Genomic DNA, 18,567 nt, shown 5'->3' with positions numbered 1-18,567 from the left:
GGGGCTGACACCTCCGTGGGAGACTGTTCCACAGTGAATGTCAGTCTGCTATTCCCCTGTGGGGGGATAAGAAGCAGATCCTTTCTTTTTCACCACTTGACTGTCACACACCTTCTGTTTCCAGCAGGGATACTGCAGTGATCAGGAGCAGACAATATGGCTACTTTCTTTTTTCTACCCAAACCCCATCTCCCCAAGCACCGCGTGGATAATGGAAAAGGCAGTCGGAAAGATTGTAAAATGGGCTATCAATTCACTATGAGCTTGTTTGTGCAAGGGGAGAGGGGGGAAGGGGGGGGAGGGGGGAGGAGGGAGGGGGGAGGGGGGGGGAGAGGAGAGGGGGGGGAGGAGGGAGGGGGGAGGGGGGGGGAGAGGAGAGGGGGGGAGGAGGGGGGGAGGGAGGGGGGGAGGAGGGAGGGGGGAGGGGGGGGAGAGGAGAGGGGGGGAGGAGGGGGGGAGGGAGGGGGGGAGGGAGGGAGGGAGGGGGGAGGGGGAGGGGAGGGGGGGGGGGGGAGGGGGAGGGAGGGGGGGGGGGAGAGGGGGAGGGAGGGAGGGGGGGGGGGGGGAGGGGGGGGGGAAGGCTGGATGGAGGGTTCCGGAAATGGCAGAGAGCAGGGATTGAGAGGATGGGAGATATGTTTATGGGGGGGAGGAGGAGGGGGGGGGGGGGGAGGGAAGGCTGGATGGAGGGTTCCGGAAATGGCAGAGAGCAGGGATTGAGAGGATGGGAGATATGTTTATGGAGGGGAGCTTTTCTAGCCTGAGGGAGCTGGAGGTGAAATTTGGATCGGCAAGTTTAGGTACCTGCAGGTGCAGGACTTCCTGCGCAGGCAAGTCTCAACCTTCCCGCTCCTCCCACCAAGGGGGATACAGGACAGAGTAGTTTCCAGAGTGTGGGTGGGAGAAGGGAGGGTTTCTGACATTTACAAGGAACTCATGGGGTCAGAGGAGACGCAGACCGAGGAGTTGAAACGCAAGTAAGAAGAGGAGTTAGGAGGAGAGATAGAGGATGGACTCTGGGCGGACGCGTTGAGTAGAGTTAACGTGGCCACAACATGTGCCAGGCTCAGCCTGATACAATTTAAGATCGTCCACCGGGCCTCACATGACAGTGGCCCAGATGAGCAGGTTCTTTGGGGTAGAAGATAGGTGTGCGGGAGGATCAGCGAACCATGTCCATATGTTCTGGGCATGTCCGAAGCTTAGGGGATCCTGGCAGGGGTTTGCTGAGATCATGTCCAAGGTATTAAAAACAAGGGTGGCACTGAGTCCAGAGGTGGGGGATTTTCAGAGTGTCAGAAGACCCAGGAATACAGGAGGAGAAAGAGGCAGACCTTCTGGCCTTTGCTTCCCTGATAGCCCAGAGACAGATACTATTAGCTTGGAGGGACCCAAAGCCCCCAACGACATGGCTAGCTTTCTCTGTTTGGAGAAAATCAAGTTCGCCTTGAGAGGGTCAATGTTAGGGTTCAGCCGGAGGTGGCAGCCGTTCGTCGACTTCTTTGGGGAAAATTAACCGTCAGCAGAAGGGGAAGGTTAGCTTAATTTAGAGTAGGGGGTTAGTAAAGGTGGGACCTGTAAGGAGGAGGAAGACAGTTTTTGCACTGTGCTTATATTTTCATATACGTTGTTTATTTTGTTGTTGTTGTAAAACCATAAATACTTCGATAAAATATTTATAAACAAAAAAAAATGTGTTTTGTATAAAATGTTAACTCAATGTAGATTTTGAAATTTCTCCACTTGTTTTCCCAAATTATTTGAAGCAAACACACTGGGCAGCAAGTGCTAGGAAAATATTGCTTCAGTGTAGCTGATTGGGGGGTTCTGGTTTATCCTGGGAAATTAGACACACTGCACTCACTCAGACTGCACATCCCAAATTGAGCTCTCAGGCACAGCATCGGGCAAAACTATTAAATCCAAGCTCAGGCTTTTGGGAAAGGCCGAGGCCTTCAAATAAAATCTTTAAAGAAGACATTAAAAGACATTTCAATAAATGTATCTCTGCCCCCCCCCCCCCCCCCCAAGATAATTACACCTCACCTTCTCATATTCAGTAATGACCCATCAACAAAACTCAGCCTGTAAATCAGAAGGGAAATGTTCCCAATAAACGCTCACAGGAAGTAAGGGGCTGTTTTAGCACAGGGCTAAATTGCTGGCTTTGAAAGCAGACCAAGGCAGGCCAGCAGCACGGTTCAATTCCCGTACCAGCCTCCCTGGACAGGCCGGAATGTGGCGACTAGGGACTTTTCACAGTAACTTCATTAAAGCCTACTTGTAACAATAAGCGATTTTCATTCAATATCCAACAAACGGCCAATCAAACAGCTCAGCACAAAGTAAACAGGTCTCTGAGCTGGATCTTCTCACACAGCATAAGGGGCATTTCCACACCTGATTGCCCACAGGATAGTCAGACTGCCTGAACATTAGTGTGGATATTGTGCAATGTAATTCTTCTAAATTCTGCTCCTTCACTCACCATCTCCTGACTTGGTTTGGAGTCCCTACAGGAAGTGAAGCAGCTGTGGTAGAGGAAGAGGAGAGAATGGGCAGAGTGGGTGGGCTCTCTGATTGACGTCTCTCACAGACAATCCAAATATTTCTGCAGGAACAGGAGTTTCTGGGAAACTGACCGGGAAACGGAGGAGACTTTGAGCAGCAGCTCAGGTGGGGATTTAAACTTGTCATTGGCCCATCTGAATAAAACCTCACTTATTGCAGCTGCTGTCTCAGTTCCCCTGGTAAATTTGTGACAGAGATTTCCAGTGTGGGAACAGCATTCTTCATCCTCGGAGGCTTTCAAACTGACAACATCAGTGTGGGATGTGCATCCTCGGATGTGTTTGACAGCAGATCAGAAGAGGCAGACACTCAAGATCTCCATGGTGAAGCTATTATCCTAAATGTTCGAGGAGTTTCCCGTGACCTTTAGAATTGGTAATAGGTCATGCTTCTATACATTTTCTAGCTGGAGACTCCCTCCTGTAAGGGAGGAATTTATGGCTTCTAATTTCTCCCCTCTGATAACAGCTAATGCCAGCAGCTTGGATTCTTACGAAAACAAAGACTCAGTCTCTCTCGTATCGGCTATCTGGCCATGATGTGAGCCTAAAAAAGCTGCACTGGATCATTTTACTTTTCATACAAAGGATAATATGGTCACCGCTCCTAATTCACAGAATATTTTATAATGCTTGGTATAAAAGATTACAATACGAATAATACATAAGGTAGCCATAATTACCATTTATAAAAGTTATACAGAGTGAATTCATTACATAAATATATGGCATTAATTTTTTAAAATAAATTTAGAGCACCCAATTATCTTTTTCCCATTAAGGGGCAATTTAGCCTCAGAGCTGGGAGGCAGCAGTGCTAACCACTGTGCCGCCCCTTGGAACAAGAACTGTTAATGATAGGAACCAATGTCAGAAGGCCATGAGCTATCCCTGGGAGTGTGCATCGCAGATAAGGAGGCCAGCCTCCTTAGGTTATGTCTGGTTTGCACGTTTTGTCCCAAATAAAGTTCAGCTGAATTAACAGACAGTCTGTTTGTTCTGACCAACACAAAATGAATGATCAATCCAAAATGGAGGAAACCCAAATTCTGAATCCTTCAATATTTAAAACAAAACTTGTGTGTAAATTTAAGGATGCGCATGTTCAACTGAAATTCCTTTAATTTTCAGAAGTAAAAAGTCAGAAACTTGGGGAAAAAAATCAGGTATTGGAAATAAAGTTTCAAAGTCAAAATGAATGCCAGCTGTGACATGCCTTTAAATACAAATGATGAAGAACGGCAGAGAGCAGATCATGTGCCCACAAGCACACTGACATCACGTGCTGTATGTCTGTGTTTTGGGCAGAAATCACAGAAGAGAGATTCCTCAATTTTGTAGCTACCAGTAAGCAAGCAACAGGACTGTGAAGAACTGAAGATGGATTTTATTATAAGGAAGAGAGGGCCAGAGACACAAACAGGCCAGGATTTCACAACTGAATCTGCTGGCGAGAGCTTCGCAGGAGAATCCACGGCAGGACAAAGCAGTGCTGGTGTAGGCTCTGTACAGGTTCTCTGGTGAACAACCCATTAAGAAGAAATTGAAATTGGGAACAAAGCAGTATAAAGATAATTTCTTATGGCATAGCTTTAATTGTGCCTATTCAAATCAGGATGCAAAGCCGATGTGTATTATATGCAGGGAAGTACTGGCAAGTGAATGTTTAAAACCCTCAAAACTTCAAAGGTATTTTGAAGACTAAACATAGCGAGTTTGAGGACAAATCTCTTGATTTTTTTCAAAGGATGCAGCAAGAACTGAAATCGTCAGCTGAAGTCCTGAGCAGAAATGTAACATTGAATGAAAAAGCAAGTGAGACCGTGAGGACCAAGTAGGCTCATCTGTCACATTCAAGGTAAGAAAGAATGATGTGTTGTGAGGGTCAGACGGCGTGGGTCACGAAGGTTGGATGTCGTGGGTCCTGAAGTGATAAAAGTGAGTCCCTGAAAAAAAGTTTGAAAAACACTGTCTTAAGGGTTTCAGTAATAGGGTTGTTTAGCAGAGGGCTAAATCGCTGGCTTTGAAAGCAGACCAAGGCAGGCCAGCAGCACGGTTCAATTCCCGTAACAGCCTCCCCGAACAGGCGCCGGAATGTGGCAACTAGGGCCTTTTCACAGTAACTTCATTGAAGCCTACTTGTGACAATAAGTGATTTTCATTTCATATAATCAAGGCCTAGTTTTAAGATTAATTAAATTGGATAGCCTAAATTAAAGAATTGGCCATTTTAAAATCATACTGCAGTCAAACCTCAGGCAGGCTGTCGGAATTCAGACTTGACCAAAGTCAAATATACAATCAACAGACAAGCTGACAGAACATGTCTGGGCCTGTCCCATCAATCACCCATCAAAGATCATTGCACTCTACTGAGACCCAGCAGATCATCGCACCGCATTGAAGTCCACAGATCTATTGTCTGTAGCCCAGATCGAGCCAGACTTTCTGTCACTCAGAGTTTCTACTGTTACCTTATGTGGGACCGTGTTATGTGCAGCCCACACCACCAGAGATGGGACATCTGGGGCAGGCTCAGGTGGCCTGTCAAACGGTCATCAACAGACCATGGCTGCTGAGACCCCCTCCTGAGTCATCATTGGCCGGAAGCCAGAGATCTGGAAAGACGGGGAGGGAGGCGGATAAAGATATACATCTCAGACACACCAGTAGAAAAGCCTCGATGTGCGAGGTGACCTTGACCAGAACAGAAGGAAGGAAGGAAGCAAAAAAGAGACTGCCAGCGAGAACCAGCTTTGTGAAGATGGGCCAGAGGAATTCCAGAGATCAAATCCACAGCCTACCAAGCCATCTTTGCCGGTCTTATACTTGAACCTGGGGTATCCTTTTGTTTTATGTGGGTAATTTAAGGGTTAATAGTATTATTATTAATAAACCTATTGAACCTTTACTTGTGTTTGTCTTTGTCGATTTTGCTACTAAGGGCACCTGGGTAAAATTTTGATTGATATATTATTCAAAGTATCTGAGATTTAGCAGATACAACAAGGGATAGGCTTCAATCAGTGCTGCTTTTTCTTTCAATGTATTTTAATCCAAACATATTCAAAAGTACAAAAAATAAATAAATTATAAGACATTTTCCACACCTCACAGTTTGTGCAAGTTTTCCTCCCCCAACCCCCGCAGGTGACAAACAATTGCTCAAAGATGGTCATGAACAGTACCCATCATATTTCAAAGCCCTCCGTTGATCCCACCCCCAATTCGAACATGATCTTTTCCAACCGGAGAAAGTCATACAGTTCCCCCAGCCAGGCTGCCACCCCTGGTGGCGTTGTCAAACGCCATCCCTGGTGGCATTGTCAACCGCCATCCCAACAGAATCCTTCACCGGGAAACAAGCGAGGCAAAGGCCACAATGTTTAGCACACTGGGCTAAATCCCCTACAGGACTCCTCCTCCATCCCAACACTCTAACCCCTCCCCTTCACGCCATCACCTCACCTTCTCCGCTGGCTTTTAAAGCAGGCCAGCAGCACGGTTCAATTCCCATACCAGCCTCCCCGAACAGGCGCCGGAATGTGGCGACTAGGGGCTTTTCACAGTAACTTCATTTGAAGCCTACTTGTGACAATAAGTGAATTTCATTTCATTCAAGTCCTCATTCCCTCCATCAGCTCTGGCATTTCTGGCCCGTCCTCTACCCCCACAATCTTTGATAACCTCCCAAACATCCCCTCCCAGTATCTTTCCAACTTCTCACAGCCCCAGAACTTTTGCGCATGATTAGCTGGTTCTCACCCACACTTCTCACGCTCATCTGCCACCCCGTAGAACAACCCACTCATCCTCACCCAAGACATATGCACCCTATGCACCTCCTTAAACAATCAAACCCATCCTCGCACACGAGCAGGTCGTATTTACCCTGCGCATTGCCTAACTCCACGCTCCCTCATCCTGTCTGCCTCCTCCGCTTCTACTCCCATTTCTCCTTAATCCTCACCACCTTCAGGGTATGCTCTGGCAGCTTGGAAAACCCTCTTCATTCTTTCCGCGCAAAGCCCCTCACTTGCATATACCTGAACTCGCTTCCCTTCGGCAACTCCACCCTCTCCCAACATACCTTCCAGACTTGCAAACCACTCCTCCAAATATAAATCCCTCGCCCTCATCAGCCCCATCTCTCTCTCCACCTCCTATACATGGCACCTGTCTCCCCCGGCCTAAACCCATTGTTCCCACACAGCGGTGTTAGCTACGATATCCCCGCCATCCTAAAATGCATCCTCAATTTGTTCCACACCCTAATTGTGGACTATGTCTTGGGCTCACTGCGTATCTCCGCTGTCGCCATGGCACTCAGGCTGGACCTCCCCTACAGGACTCCTCCTCCACGCCATCACCTCACCTTCTCCGCATTCGCTGCCCAGTGGCAGTGCAACAGATTTGGTGACGCCAACCCCCCTTTCTGCCTCTGTAGCAGGGTCCTCTTCAGCCTAGGTACCTTCCCGCCCAGATCAACTCCGAAATCCCTGCATCCAGTTTCTGGAAAAAGGCCTTCGGAATGAAGTTCGCTGGGGTTTGGAATACAAACAGGAACCTTGACAGAACATTCATTTTTACCACCTGAACCTTTCCCGCCAATTATAGGTGTAACATATCCCATTTCCTAAAGTCCTCTCAAACGTCCTCCACCAACTTTGTCAGGTTCTTTTTGTACATCGTCACCCACTTCCCCATCACCAGAACCCCCAAATACCTAAACCTGACAACCCAAATGGCAACACCCGAAGATTGGCTCCCCAACCTGCCGCATTCACTGGAAACACCTAATTTTTCCCACCATTCAACTTGTAGCCTGAGAAGACTCTGAACCTCTCTAGTATCCATCATTCTCTCCAGAGGGTCTGACATGAACAGCAGGAGGTCATCTGCGTACAGCGACATCTGGTGTTCCCTACTCCCCTTCACAATCCCCTGCCTGTGGTAGTCTGTGTAGAGGGATTACGGTACCTGGTAATGCTGGAACACCATTGGTAGATATTGTATGTTTCCTATTGGTCAAGCTGTATGGTAGCTCCGCCCTGCAAGGCAGGGTATAAGAGCCCGTGCCGCCCCAGCAGCCTTCTTTCTGTACCTGAGCTGCTGGGGGAAACACCTAGCTTATTAAAGCCTTCAGTTGGACTACAACCTCGCTTTAGTGGTCATTTATCGTGCATCAATTTAATAAGCTAGATTTAAAAGGATGGAGCTCCGAATTAAGCCGGAGTGTCTGAAACTCAGCCCCCAAGCGGCAAACTCAGCAGCAACCTTCAAGCACTGGCTGGCGTGTTTTAACGGATATCTCGGAACGGCCGAAAACACACCCACGGAAGAACAGAAATCGAGGGTGAGCCCGGAAATTTACACCCTCATCAAGGACGTGGACGACTTCGATGCAGCAATGGAGCTGCTAAAAGGACATTATATTCGCCCGGTAAACCAGGTCTACGCCCGACATGTGCTAGCCACGAGGCAACAAATCCCTGGGGAATCGCTGGAAGAATTCTACCGTGCGCTCCTGGTGCTGGAGAGAAACTGCAGTGCCCTCAACTTTCGTAGAGCGACCACATAGAACTTTTGATCTAAGACGCTTTTGTTGCAGGTATGCTGTCCTCCCAAATCCACCAGCGATTGCTGGAGAAAGACACCCTAGGCCTCAAGGAGGCACGGCCCTTGCAGGCTCCCTGAATGTGGCCTCCCTAAACGCCAGCGCTTACGTCCCTGACCGCGCGGCAGCCACCTGGGCAGCGTGGAACCCCTCCGTGGCTGACCCAGAGACATCGCCCATCCCCCCACAAGTTAGGGCTGCAAGGCGGCCTGGCAACCCCGGGGGGCCCCGCTGCTACTTTTGCGGGCAGGCCAAGCACCCCCGGCAGCGCTGTCAGGCCCGCGCATCCACCTACAAGGGATGAGGTAAAAAGGGAAACTTCATGGTGGTATGCCAGGCCTGGGCGGTCGCTGCGTTCTCCGGTAGCGAATGCGGACCGCCACCACAACCCTCTCCACGGTCCCCATGCGGCCAGCGGATGCTGCCATCTTCCTCCTCCAGGGCCATGTGCGGCCCCCGGGCGCCGCCATCTTGTCCCACGGACCCCACGTGCGATGGATGGGCGCTGCCATTTTGTGCACCCCCAGCCATGTGCGACCAAAGGGCGCCGCCATCTTGGAAGGACTCCCAGGACCCCAGTTCGGCTGACCACACACCGCCCGAAGAGAACAGTCAACTGCTGCTGCGATTAGCCTCGGTGACCCTGGACCAGTCCCGGCCTCGAACACTCTCAACTGCTATAACAACAGTACTAATCAACGGGCACGAGACGTCCTGCTTAATCGACTCTGGGAGCACGGAGAGCTTCATATACCCCGACACGGTAAGGCGCTGTTCTCTCCCCGTCCACCCCGTTAATCAAAAAATCTTCCTGGCCTCCGGTTACCACTCAGTAGAGATAAAGTGGTTTTGTGTAGCAAACCTCACAGTCCAGGGAATAGGGTTTAAAATTACCGGCTCTACGTCCTTCCGCACCTCTGCGCAGCCACACTCCTCGGTTTAGACCTCCAGTGTAATCGCCAAAGTCTAACTTTCAAATTCGGCGGCCTCTCACTGTCTGCAGCCTCGTGACCCTCAAGGTCGATCCGCCTTCCCTGTTTGCGAACCTCACCCTGGATTGCAAACCCGTCGCCACCAGGAGCAGACGGTACAGTGCCCAGGATCTGATCTTTATTAGATCAGAGGTCCAAAGGCTACTGAGGGAAGGAGTCATTGAAGCCAGCAACAGTCCCTGAAGAGCTCAAGTAATGGTGGTAAAGACCGGGAGAAGCATAGGATGGTCATCGACTACAGTCAGACCATCAACAGGTTTACGCAGCTGGACGCGTACTCTCTCCCCCGCATATCCGACCTGGTAAACAGGATCGCGCATTACAAGGTCTTCTCCACGGTGGATCATAAGTCCGCCTACCACCAGCTCCCCATCCGCACTAGTGACCGCAAGTACACTGCCTTCGAGGCAGATGGGCAGCTCTACCACTTCTTAAGGGTTCCCTTCGGTGTCAATAACGGGGTCTCGATCTTCCAGCGCGAGATGGACCGAATGGTTGACCGGTACCGTTTACGGGCAACATTCCCGTATCTCGATAATATCATCATCTACGGCCACGACCAGCAGGACCACGACACCAACCTCCGAAAATTCCTCCAGACCGCAAAGATCCTTAACCTAACGTATAACAAGGATAAATGCATGTTTAGCACCGACCGCCTAGCCATCCTCGGCTACGTAGTGCAAAATGGAGTTATAGGACCTGACCCGGTCCCCCTCGCTGAAGCGCTGCCTGGGGTTTTTCTCTTACTATGTCCAGTGGGTCCCCAACTATGCGGACAAGGCCCGTCCCCTGATCCAATCCACAGTTTTTCCCCTGTCGATAGAGACCCGCCAGGCCTTCAGCCGCATCAAAGCAAAGGCCACAATGCACGCCATCGACGAGTTCCTCCCCTTCCAGGTCGAGAGCGACGCGTCTGACGTAACTCTGGCGGCCACCCTCAACCAAGCGGGCAGACCCGTAGCCTTCTTCTCACGTACCCTCCATGCTTCCGAAATCCGCCACTCCTCAGTCGAAAAGGAGGCCCAGGCCATATTAGAAGCTGTGCGACATTGGAAGCATTACCTGGCCGGCAGGATATTAACTCTCCTCGCTGATCAATGGTCGGTTGCTTTCATGTTCGATAATGCACAGGAGGGCAAGATAAAAAACGATAAGATCCTGCGGTAGAGGATCGAACTCTCCACCTATAACTACGAGATCTTGTATCGTCCCAGGAAGCTAAACGAGCCTCCTGATGCCCTGTCCCGCGGCACATGTGCCAACGCACAAATAGACCGCCTCCGAGCCCTCCACGAGGACCCCTCCACGAGGACCTCTGCCACCCGGGGGTCACTCGCTTCTTCCACTTTATCAAGACCCGCAACGGCCCTACTCCATTGATGAAGTCAGGACAGCCACCAGGAATTGCCAAATCTGCGCGGAATGCAAACCGCACTTCTACAGGCCAGAGAAAGCACACCCGATAAAGGCTTCCCGTCCCTTTGAACGCCTCAGCATGGACTTCAAAGGCCCCCTCCCCTCCACTGACCGCAACACGTACTTCCTGAACGTGATTGACGAGTACTCCCGGTTCCCATTCGCCATCCCCTGCCCCGACATGACGGTCGTTGCGGTCATCAAGGCCCTCCATAGCATCTTTACGCTGTTCGGGTTCCCCGCTTACATACATAGTGATAGGGTGTCCTCCTTTATGAGTGACGAACTGCGTCAATTCCTGCTCAGCAAGGGCATTGCCTCGAGCAGGACGACCAGTTACAACCCCCGGGGTAACGGACAGGCAGAGAGGGAGAACGGAACGGTCTGGAAGACCGTCTTACTGGCCCTACGGTCCAAGAATCTCCCAGTCTCCCGCTGGCAGGACGTCCTCCCGAATGCCCTCCACTCCATCCGGTCACTGCTTTGTACCACGACCAACCAAACACCTCACGAACATCTCCTCGTCTTCCCCAGGAAGTCCTCCTCTGGGACCTCGCTCCCGACCTGGCTGGCAGCTCCCAGACCCATCCTGGTCCGAAAACACGTGCGGGCGCACAAGTCGGACCCGTTGGTCGAGATGGTTCATCTTCTCCACGCTAACCCCCAGTATGCCTACATGGTGTACCCCAACGGCCGGCAAGATACGGTCTCCCTACGAGACCTGGCGCCCGCCGGATCAGCACGCACATCCCAGCCACCAGTCCCACCCTCCTTATAGAACGCCGGGTAGCTGTTCAGCCCCGGGGTCCTCCCCAACTTCATGCCCTCTATGCTGTCCATCACTTCTGTCAGCTCTCGCGGATCCTCTAGCGCCTGCCTCCTCTCTTCATCCAGCCTTGGGAATTCCAACTCATCCAAAATCTGTTCCATATCCCCTTCCTCACCACTCGGATTGGCCCTTTCTAACTTCTCATAATACTCCCTGAATACCTCGTTAATTTTCCCGCTCTGACACTACCTCCCCCTTCCCTATCCGTACGCTACCCTCAGAGTTTCCCTGGACATGGCCTGCCTTTGTAGCTGATAAGCTACCATCCGGCTCGCCTTCTCTCCATATTTACACTGCACCCCACTTGCCCTCCAGAGCTGACCCACTGCCTTCCCCATCGTCAGCCTGTCAAATTGCCCCTGTAACCTCTTTTTCTCCACCATCCCCTCCCTGGCGGGGGCACTCTAACATTTCCTGTCCCCCTCGACTGTCTCGTCGAACCGTCCATACTCCTCCCTCTTCCTATCTCTGATCACCTGAAACAAGATTACCTCCCTCCAACCTACCTCCTTCAATGCCTCCCAAAATATGGCCACCAATGCTTCCCCATTCTGATTCAACTCCACATGGTCTCTGATCACCAACTGCACGTTCTCACAGAACCCCTTGTTCACCAAAAGCCCTAAATCTAACCTCCATCCCGGCCTCTGCTCCTGCCTCGAGCTAGGTCTGACCTCCAGCCATGTGGCGCATGGCCTGAAATCACGAATCATCCATACATACTCCGCCCCCACCACCACCATTCGGCTCACTTCTGCAGTATACCTTACACGTATGCGAGAAGAAGTACCGGGGCAGCACAGTGGCGCAGTGGTTAGCACTGCAGCCTCAGGGCGCCGAGGTCCCAGGTTCGATACTGGCTCTGGGTCACTGTCCGTGTGGAGTTTGCACATTCTCCCCGTGTTTGCGTGGGTTTCGCCCCCACAACCCAAAGATGTAGTGGATTGGCCACGCTAAATTGCCCCTGAATTGGAAAAAATGAATTGGTTACTTTAAATTTATTTTTTAAAACGAGAAAAGCAGTGCTCCCTCTCCTCAGGTTCGTCAACCTCCACGGATCCACCATTCCCATCCTTTCCATAAACCTTCTCAGCTCTTCCGCCATCCTCAACCTTGCCATTGACTTAAGGTTCGACCTCTCCACCCTCAATTCTAGTACGCAATTAACATCACCCCCATAATCAACTGATGCGTGTCCAAGTCCGGAATCGATCCCAGCAAACCCTTCACAAACCCCACGTCATCCGAATTCGGCGCATAAACATTCACTAGTACCACAGCACCCCTTCCAACAGCCCGCTCACTATCACTCACCTCTTATCAAGGTCCTGTACTTCCTTTGCCCCTACAAACCCCGCCCTTTTGCTCAGCAGGATGGCCACCCCGCGCAACTTTGAATCAAACCCCGAGTGAAATACCTGACCCACCCATCCCTTTCTCAACTTAACCTGATCCTTCAACTGGAGGTGCGTCTCCTGCAGATAGACCCCATCCCCCCCCCCCCCCCCCCCCCCCCACCTGTCCTCGAGCTCAAGTGCACGAAGACCTGAGATCTCTTCACCGGCCAGTTCAATCCCCGTACATTCAATGTTCCAAACCTTTACCGGAGGCCCCTCTACTGTCCGCTATCCTCCCTTCCAATTCTACCTCTTTTGATTTTGCTGTTAACCTGGCCCATCCAAGAGGATCCACTTCTCCGCCCATGACCCTGCTCATTCTCCAACACTGCCGCACCACACCTCCCCCTCCACCCCATCCCCACCCCCACTTGGCCATCCCCCATGGCCACCTCCCCACCTCACTTCCATTCACCAGCATTACCTGCCAGTGTGGCCGAAGGCTCCTCCTATCTACACTTTCACCCCTCCACAAATATTTGGATTGTCTGTGAGAGACGTCAATCAGAGAGCCCACACACTCTGCCCATTCTCTCCTCTTCCTCTACCACAGCTGCTTCACTTCCTGTAGGGACTCCAAACCAAGTCAGGAGATGGTGAGTGAAGGAGCAGAATTTAGAAGAATTACATTGCACAATAGCCACACTAATGTTCAGGCAGTCTGACTATCCTGTGGGCAGTCAGGTGTGGAAATGCTCCTTATGCTGTGTGACAAGATCCAGCTCAGAGACCTGTTTACTCGGTGCTTTGTGAGCGGGTGTAGATTCCCTTCTCTGATTGGCTGTGAGAGCCGTCAATCAAGCAGCTCAGCTGTTGATTGGCTATTTTATGCATTGAGTTTATTGGGAGCATTTCCCTGCTGATTTACAGGCTGAGTTTTGTTGATGGCTCATTGCTGAATATAAGAAGGTGAGGTGTAATTATCTGGGAAGGGCAGAGACATATTTATTCAAATATCTTTTAGTGTCTTCTTTAAATATTTTACCTGAAGGCCTTGGCTTTTCCATAAGCCTGGGCTTGGATTTGATAGTTTTGCCCAGTGCTGTGTCGGAGAGCTGAATTTGGGATGTGCAGTCTGAGTGAGTGCAGTGTATCTAATTTCTCAGGATAAACCAGAACCCTGCAATCAGCTACCTTGAAGTAATATTTTCCTTAGCTTCCAGCATTTCCTGTCCAGTGTGTTTTCTTCAAAAAATTTGGAAAAACGAGGGAAAATTTCCATTAAATTAACATTTTTCCTGAGTGTTTTTATATTAACCAGATACTCAAAGGGTTAAACTGGTCTTTGCCAGCACAACACGAGCCCAAAGTAAATAAATCACCTGATTTACACTCCGCCTGACTTGTCTTTTCCTTTGCCCTCACAGTGCCTGGAGACTGGGTGGAGGAAAGAAAGTATCCATGTTGTCTGTTCCTGGTCACTATCCAGTGTCCCTGCTGTAAACAGAGGGTGTGTCACAGTCAAACTAGGGGAAAAAAAAGGATTTGTACCTGATCCCCCACACGGGAATAGCAGACTGGCACTCACTATGGAACAGTGTAACTGAGGAGTCAGTGCCTTCTGCAAATGAGGAGAGGGAGTTGGAGGAAATCATGTTTCCTTTTCTTGTTTTACAGATTACACCGTACTACATCAAAGAATACAGAGAGGTTAGACACCACAGATAGATCCTGACCATCACCCAAAGAACAACTACACAACTGTAGGAAGACACCCAGTCCCTTCACAACATTGCACAACAGGGGAAGTTGGATTCCGAAAACATCTGGAAATTGGTTGGGTCTGGGGAACTTTGACATATCATCAGATCTGAAACTGGTCAGTGGTGTGGAACCTTCCATCAGAATCAACCTTTCTGAAGATTCGGCTGTGAGTGATCAGTCAGGGTGAGGCTGGGAAGAAGTGTGAGTGGGCTCCAATTGTGGTGAGAGCTTCAATCATTGATCGAGCCTCATGAACCACTGACTCATTCCTACAGGTAAGAGGCTGTTCAAGAGTGAGGTGTGAGGTAGACTCCACAGACTCCGTTGTACCAGCTGTAACCACAGGGACAGCCACATGGAGGAGAAACTGTTGAAATGTGAGTTTTGTGACAAATCATTCACGTCGTCATCCCACTTTCGTAACCACCAACTCACTCACACTGGTGTGAAATCATTTACGTGTGAGGTTTGCAACAGATCATTCTCGCAGTCATCACATCTCCACGTACACAAACGCATTCATACAGGGGAGAAGCCATTCCGCTGTGATGTGTGTGAGAAAACTTTCACACAGTTATCAAACCTCCAGGTCCATCAGACAATGCACACAGGGAAGAAACCCTTCAAGTGTGCGTTTTGTGATAAAGCTTTCCCAACATCTACGGATTTCCTGATACACCAGAGTATTCACACTGGGGAGAATCCCTTCATGTGCGAGTTGTGTGACCGAGCCTTCACACGTTCATCGGCGCTCATGCAACATCGACGTATTCACACTGGGGAGAAACCATTTACCTGTGAAGTGTGTAAGAAGTCATTCTCCCAATCATCGACCCTCCGTGAACATCAACGCATTCACACTGGGGAGAAACCGTTTAAGTGTAAAGTGTGTAAAAAATCATTTGATCGGCCGTCGAGAGTCCGTGAACACCAACGCATTCACACTGGTGAGAAGCCATTCAAGTGTGAGGTGTGCAATAAGGACTTTAGAGAGAAATCAGGCCTGATGAAACACCGGCGCATTCACACAGGAGAGAAGAAAATATTCACCTGTGAGGTGTGTAATGAGGACTTTGAACAATTATGGAGCATGTTGGATCACCATCGCATTCACACAGCAGGGAAGACAAGTGAGGTGTGTGACTGAGCTTCACACGGTCAACAACGCTCATGATACACTGACACATTCACACTGAGGAAAAGATTTCACTCAGCCAGCATGGTTGAGGATCTCAACAGCAGATGGACGAATGGGGAGGTGGGTGGGGGTGTTGGAAGTGGGCGATGTTACAGAGGACGATGTAGGTGACCCGATGTAGGGTCGGAAACTCAGCTCAAGGTTGAAGAAGATGACACCACAATTGTTGGAGATGAGAGTGGAGAGGACAATCAAGAGGAATCTAATGAAAGTAGGGACTGGAGTTATCCCTTGAGCCTGTGACATCATTCAATTAGATAATTGCCAATCCGTATATTAACTCTATCATTTCAGCCTTGGCTCTGTAATCCTTAATCCTCTTGTCTAACAAGCCTATCAATCTCAATATTTACATTTTCAATGAACAGATTTTTGTGGGGAGAGAGTTCCAGATTTCCAGTCCCCTTTTTGTGAAGAAGTGTTTGTTGACATCACTCCTGGACATCCGAGCCCTAATTTTAATGTCCCCTTGTTCTGGACTCTCCCACCAGAGCAATAGTTTCTCTCTAACTACTCTATCAACTTGTTTAATCACCTTAAATACCTCAAGTCAACTATCCCTTAATTTCTACATTCAAGGGAACGCAAGCTCAGTCTGTAAAACTTGTCTTCATAATTTTAACTGCAGAAACATTCTGGCGAAGCCACACTGCATTCTCTCCAAGAGCAATACATCCTTCATGAGGTGTGGTGCCCAGAACTGAACACAGTTCTCCAGATAGGGACTAAACAGAGCTCTGTTTAGCTCGAACAGAACTTCCAGAAGGACACAGTTGTTTTGGGGAGGAGAGGTTGTGGGTCATCCTTTCTCTTCAGGATGGTCCTGGAGTAATGAGCAGTTTTGACACAGGAGAGCAGGACCACTTGTGCTTGATGTGGTCCAGTCAGATCTGGCGATGGATGGAAGCCGAGACCTTGAACATTTTCCAAGGTTGACATTAATAGAGAAATTAAGGGTTATGGAGATAAGGCAGGAAAGAGGTTTAGATCTTATTAAACAGTGGAGCTGGCTCAAAGGACTAAATGGCCTACTCCTGTCCCTTTTTCTTATGGTCCTATGGCTAACCAGTTGGGTACCAGATAATGCTCAAATCTTCACCCCTTGTACTTCAGAAACAGGGAGATCGACCAGGAAGGGAGTAAAGGTAATTTTGGGAACAAATGTGTAAAAGATGGATGACAGTGTGGTTAAACCAGATTGACAACTACTGAAGCATTGTGGGGAATGGAGGGTCAAAGGACAGAGAGTTGGTAATTAGAAAACACTGTCCAACTCACCTGGTGGAAAGTGTCTTCCAGGAATGAAACTGGACCATGGACCCACATAACCACTGGATCTCTGTAATCATTGGTGGGTTTGTATGATGGAAACAAACTCCAGCCTGTGTAACTAAAGTTTGGTGTCATTTCTGACCGAGCCAGACTAAACCACAGGGATTTCAAAGAAAATTCTATCTGTAGTTTGCTGATGCGAGTGTGTATGTGGTAGTAAAGTGAGCCAGTTCTCAAGGAGTGGCTATGGGTAGAATCAATACCTGCTTTAGTTGTTGATGTGAATTATAGAGAGATCATCTTCAGGTGAGAGGTGTTTGACTTACATCATGGGTAATATGTGTACTCTCCTGTCTGGGATGGCTACTATCCTGAGTTTGGGGGAGGGGGGGGTGGGGAGTCTCCACAGACCTGAGTTCCCTCAGCCCATCGTATCTCGATGTAATAACAGTGCGATATATTCACCTTACATCTTCCAAGTTTCAGTTCATGTTCTGGGAAGCATGAGCCATTTTCAAATGTATTGCTTCATAGAATCATAGAATTTACAGTGCAGAAGGAGGACATGTGTCCCATAGAGTCTGCACCAGCCCTTACAAAGAGCACCTTACAGAAGCCCACGTATCTACCCTATCCCAGTAACCCCCACTTAACATTGTGTTGGACACGAAGGGTAATTTATCATGGCCAATCCACCTAACCCGCACATCTTTGAACAGTGGGAGGAAACTGGAGCACCCGGAGGAAACCCACGCAGACACGAGGAGAACGTGCAGACTCCGCACAGACAGTGACCCAGCCGGGAATCGAACCTGGGACCCTGGAGCTGTGAAGCAACTGTGCTACCATGCTGCCCCTTGGTTCATGATTGATTCAAAGTTTGATGTAAGCTGAATGTTGTTTTGTTTGCTGGTTTATCAATCTTCTGTACAGATTTATAATTGAGAATAAATTCACTTTTTTATCCCAAATTATCTGATTTGTCAGTGTTTATATTCACTGAAACGCTCAGCAGCCCAAGCAAGAGTCCTGTACCCAATATATTGCTCAATGTCACTGTGGCTAGTATACTTTCTCCATCAATAGGTTGAGAATTTCTAGTTCACAGGGAGCAGCAAGTTTCCTAAAGAAAGAAAGACTTGTATTTTTACATCAACTTTGATTACTTCAGGACATCCAAAAGCACTTTGGATCCAAGGAATTGTATTTTGAAGTGTGGTCACTGTTGTAATGTCGGAAACATAGTAGTCAATTAGTGCACAGCAAGCTCCCAAAAGCGTCAATAATGACCAGATAATCTGTTTTTGTGATGTTGATTGCAGGATCCATATTGATCGGGACATCAGGGACATCACTGCTCTTATACCAGTGTTTTTCAAAGTTCTTTTCCGGGACCCACTTTTGGCAACCAGCCAACTTTCAGGATCCACGCTGGCCAAACTTCACGACTCACACTAGCCGACCTTCTGCCACACGCCATTTTTGCTTACCTTTTAATGCAAAAGGGGAGCCTGCTTTGTCCTCATGACCTCATTTTAATCGGGTTCAAAGGAGCAGAGGGCAATGTGC

The 18,567-nt window shown here is 49.2% G+C and overlaps 1 long non-coding RNA gene across 1 annotated transcript; it reads left to right on the top strand.

Moving 5' to 3' along the window:
• The first annotated feature begins 2,546 nt into the window (after positions 1-2,546).
• LOC140389227 (uncharacterized) lies at positions 2,547-17,972 on the top strand. The gene is made up of 2 exons (XR_011934303.1): positions 2,547-4,428; positions 14,442-17,972. It is a non-coding gene; the product is annotated as an uncharacterized lncRNA (long non-coding RNA).
• The last annotated feature ends 595 nt before the right edge of the window (positions 17,973-18,567 follow it).

Source organism: Scyliorhinus torazame, chromosome 14 (assembly GCF_047496885.1).
Source record: "Scyliorhinus torazame isolate Kashiwa2021f chromosome 14, sScyTor2.1, whole genome shotgun sequence".
NCBI classification, from domain to species: Eukaryota; Metazoa; Chordata; class Chondrichthyes; order Carcharhiniformes; family Scyliorhinidae; genus Scyliorhinus; species Scyliorhinus torazame.
Note: the sequence above shows the minus strand (reverse complement) of the source record. Positions and strands in the feature narration are given on the sequence as shown.